This window comes from Triticum dicoccoides, chromosome 5A (assembly GCF_002162155.2).
Source record: "Triticum dicoccoides isolate Atlit2015 ecotype Zavitan chromosome 5A, WEW_v2.0, whole genome shotgun sequence".
Lineage (NCBI taxonomy): Eukaryota > Viridiplantae > Streptophyta > Magnoliopsida > Poales > Poaceae > Triticum > Triticum dicoccoides.
The window spans coordinates 139195398-139200153 of record NC_041388.1 but is presented as its reverse complement, the minus strand read 5'-3'; the positions used below and the strand labels follow the sequence as shown (position 1 = coordinate 139200153).

Below are 4756 nucleotides of genomic sequence, written 5' to 3'. Positions count from 1 at the left end.
TTACCATGGCCCAGGACCGTTTGCGCCTTTTGGCTCACGTATATGATGGTGTCGCTAGCATCCATATGACGGAGAACCCGGGCCGACATGACTAGTCGTGAATCCAAAGTGGCACTAACTTACGGGGACATGCATACATGAATCAACATCGAGCATGTCGGTCAGCAGCGTGCGAATCCGGGCTGTAGCACTGGGCTAACAGGACTCCGGTGAACCGGGCTGTAGCAGGCTAGGCAGGACTCCAGATGTCACCGCGTGACATTTCCCCGAAGGGACAGACATAGGAACGAAGTGAATCACATGCCGGCCACTCAAGTGTTCTGGAGCAATAGTGCTGGGCTAGCAGGACTCCGGTGAACCGGGCTGTAGTGGACTACTATGGCTCATGGAAGCACAAGACTACATTTCCCCATAAGAGAGGCTACCAAGGGTGAACAACTAGGTTGTCGGATCCCACACATACCAAGCATTTCAATCCACTACAACAAGAACCCCCTTAAGCAACGCATTGATGTGTTGTCGTATGTCCATATAAGCGTTGCTAAGGTCTACACCAACGGATTTATATGCATTGTCGTTGGTGGCGTTGCAAAGGTCTACAACAACATATATAAATGTGTTGGTAATCAGCATGAATATGTGTTGTAAGGCGGCAACGTATAGAGCTAGAGCTTAACAACACTCTGTATGCGTTGGTGGCTGCCCAGAAAAAGATCCTTATAATTCCTAGAAGCATAGCTTGGACAATTAATTTATTTTGCATATAAAAATTCTAAATTATTATGTTAATGTTGATAGTGCATAGGAGACACAAATATAATAATTAGAAATGTCACATATATTAAATCAACTCGGTTGCTTTACAAAGAGCATGATACAAAGATTACAGTATGTGAAACTATCTAGTAGTAGTCTGATTCTCAACCTTGTGATCAACATGCCAGCCATCTAAAACATAATGTTTGAAACATTGACCTGAATGACATTCTAATAACCTAATCTAAAACTATCGAGTAGTAGCCACCTTCGTGATTTTGCAACCAACTTCCGAGCCATGCATCATCGATTTATATTGGCAATCTACAACAACAAAGAAATGGGGAAAATAAGGTGCCAAAAAATAAAATCAAGGTAATAGGGCAATAAAATTCAAACAAAGAGCAACATATGAAGCTTGAAGGCTATGTGATAGTTCATCTTGCTATATGTACAATAGGTTTGTTTTAGTGGTTGTATCGACCAAGAATCAATTACCAAGTTCAACACCCTCAATTTTTGTTTTATATTCTAGGTCGGTGTACTTTGGAGTGTAGCAAGAGAAACATTCTTGTTTAGATTTCCCAAGCTAAGAAGGAACTACAATGAGCATTCATATTGCAAAATGAATGATCAATAATAAATTGTTGCTCAACCATGCATGTTGATTTCCAAACAGTAGAGAAATGAGCATACCTTATCTTTAGATGGATGTTAGTTTGATGCTCGCATCTCCGTATCAAAGAGAAAGTTTCACTTCAGATACAATATGTTGCTTCACTAAAGACGTTAGTTCAAAGTTTTACTTCTCTGAACACCCAAGTCAAAGCAAGCACCAGAACAGAATAATCATTCCATCATCCAACATACGTCATCACCTGTGAAGGGCTTTGATCTATCATAATTTGAACACTTCTTTACAGTCCCAGCCATAGCACTCAACTCTATAGACAGAGAAAAGAGAGCCTTATGAACAGACCATTCGTATGTTAATTAGTTAATAAACACCTTACAAAGAATATAATGAAGGAGGTAAATGCCCAAAAAATATGTCTGCCGACAAATAGAGCATGCTTCATTGCAAACACAGATCTGAAGTTACCAAAATAGTGCATATATAAATGCAGAGAGTTAAAATGTCCAGAAATACTTGAAGTTGATAGAAAATAATTCACACAAAGCTAAATCAGGTGGCTGTATTAAATGTTAACAAGTGTGTTTTCTAGTGATTTTCATTTATATATATATATATATATATGATTGACAACAATAATAATCTGAGTGAATACAAAATCTTTTTCAACATGATTTTTTGAATTACACTGCAGATGATGTCACTTAAATCACCTACAGCTTTACAATCCAACATTATTCATGTTGTACCTCCTTCTACAGAAGTAGCCCGCTATATATGCCCTGAACTTTCTCCCAAATAGGGATGCAGGGCGGTGCCCGATCCGCCCCACTTCCAGTTCAAAATGAGAAAATTCTGTTTTAGCTTGATCAGAGTGCGTTAGAGTATTTTGCACTAGCTGGGCACTTTTCTGGGACTTCACGGCACGCCGCTCTGCACCCCTACTCCCAAAGATGAATATGTAAGAAAATTTTTGTCCTGTAAAGAATGATGGATTCATTTCACAAGCACTTGCTAGCACATTTAAGTAGATTGAACAAAAACACTGACTGGCAATCTTTAAAAGTCCTAACAACAATATAAATTTGTAATGATATACCTTAAGTTTAAGGTTGACTCACATGAGTTGTGACGCCAGGTTCGAAGACTCTGAAGATCAACGCGTCGTGGAAGACGGTGCGCAGCAAACACACTGTTGTGAAGACCAATGCTGCGGCGCTACACCAAGTGCTCCAGCGTTAGGCTGCTAGCAGCAGCTGCTATTACACTCTAGGATGACAACCACAATCAAATCTGAACTGAAGTTACTATATCCAGCCGGTGAAAGTGCTGAACATGCATATACACATGTCATGATCTGATCGATTCATCGATCAAAATAAGCCAGCCACGATCGTACATGGGCTATTTCCTGCTGGCTTTGGGATTATCTAATTTCGTCCTAGTTCATTAACATATTGGATAATGAGTAATTAGCTGCGGCCAGCCGGTCATTAGCGTGTACATACACAACGGCGCAAGCCAACAACCACAACGGTGGATCAGGAATACTATAATACTTAAAGGAAATTGCTAGATGATTGGTATTTTTTTCTACAAGGTAGACACCTTAATCTTCACACAAAGTCGGTCATCAGCAGAACATATTAAAATGAAAATGCCCAAACAGCATACTTATTTTCCAGTCACAGACCTTATCTTTTGTTGTCACCTTCCAAGGAAGGTATAAGATGAAATCCAGCATCTAACCAACGCAAGTAGAATCTCTGTTCAAAGGATTGGGAATATACAGGGTTCATCAACCAGCCACATATCACAAAGTAGTACCACATACCTACGAAAACACCCAAAATTGAAAGTCTCCATTTTAATAGCCAGCATGAGTGTTTGCCTGTCTCGCAAATACCAACAACCTAGGCTGATCGAGTGAACTGGCAGCAAGCAAAGAGAGAGGCGAGAGAATACAAAATTACCATGGCATTGAGGTTGGAGAAGTCCTTGGCGAGGATGTGGTACTGGCAGAATCGATGGACAAGCACGAACAAGCTGACGGCAGCTACGAGGATGGAGATGAAGGAGCTGCAGGTGGTCTTGCCTCCGATGAAGACTCTCCTGCTCCAGAAGGTTCCGCACCATCTAGTCCGGCAAGTCGCCGCCTCGCCGGGCAGTCGACATTGTCACGCTCCGTCGATGCCGCAGGGTTGGCGTTTGGGGGCGTATCCTAGATTGGTCTGGGTGGGAGTGGAGGGAGGTGCTGGAGAGATGGGGAAGTCCTCGACATCGAGATCACGGGGCGTAGTTGAGGCGGCGAGGACGGAGACGAACAGGAGGAATCTGGATCAGGGATCACACGATAGAACGAAGGTAGGTGGGGGCGACTTGTGCGGTGTGCCTACCTATCGGGAGGAAGTGGGTTGTTTCCTTTATTTTTATTTTGGAAAATGATATTTCCTTAATTGTCGTAGGGAGTGGTTAATAGTCATGGGAAGTGGTAGCGGCAATCCCAACAACACATGGCTATTTCGTTGGAAGGTATGCGTAGTTAGAGGGGTTCGTGGTGTAGTGATCATACACACAATATGCTCGATATGTGTAAATACAACATGTCATCACAACATAACTCTACGACTCAAAGTATTTATTCATTGGGCTCCGAGGAGCGAGATATTACAAACATGGGTCTCATGACCCAACATTCAGAGCATACAAGTCAAAGCACACGCGGAAGCTTGACATGTGTGAGTACAGACATCTACAAATGAAAAAGACTGAGAAACCTGACTATCTACAAGATCCTGTCGAGGGCACAAGATCGTAGCTGAGGTATCAAGCTAAACGTCGAAGTCCACACAGAACTACTAGCGAGACTGAAGTCTCTCTGCAAAAACATAAAATAAGCAAACGTGAGTACAAATGTACCCAGCAAGACTTACATCAGAACTAACTACATATGTATCGGTATCAACAAAGGGGTGGTGGAGATTGACTGCAACAAGCTAGCTTTGACTCAGTGGCTATCCTGAACTACGACTGCAAGTAACTCTTTTGAGGTGGCGCAAACGAGTCCACATATTCACCATATCAATACACCACTATGGATCCGCTCCTGTCTCCCTACGAGAAGGCCATCCATAGTGTCGTGGTTTTGTCACGGCAGATGTCCTAGAGAAAGGACTTAGTCGTGGAGCCATCACGACGGGTTAGCTTGAAGGGGTTAAAGCGGACACAGGGATGCAAGAGAGTTTATACTAGTTCGGCCCCTTCGATGAAGGTAAAAGCCTACGTCTAGTTGTGATGGAATTGATGGGGTTTCGATGGCTAGGGAGCAAACAAGCTTCGCCTATGTCTCGAGTTGTTGTCTGTCCT

At 42.6% G+C, this 4756-nt stretch overlaps 1 long non-coding RNA gene across 4 annotated transcripts; it reads right to left on the bottom strand.

Annotated features, from left to right (window-relative positions):
• Positions 1-837: 837 nt before the first annotated feature.
• LOC119300390 lies at positions 838-3776 on the bottom strand. 4 transcript variants are annotated; one of them, XR_005146435.1, is made up of 4 exons: positions 3084-3776; positions 2512-2608; positions 1453-1700; positions 838-1080 (listed from the first exon to the last, which is right to left on the bottom strand). It is a non-coding gene; the product is annotated as an uncharacterized LOC119300390 (long non-coding RNA). The 4 variants fall into 4 exon arrangements; XR_005146434.1 differs by having other exon boundaries at positions 2512-3224; positions 3364-3776; XR_005146436.1 differs by having other exon boundaries at positions 2490-3776.
• Positions 3777-4756: the final 980 nt, after the last annotated feature.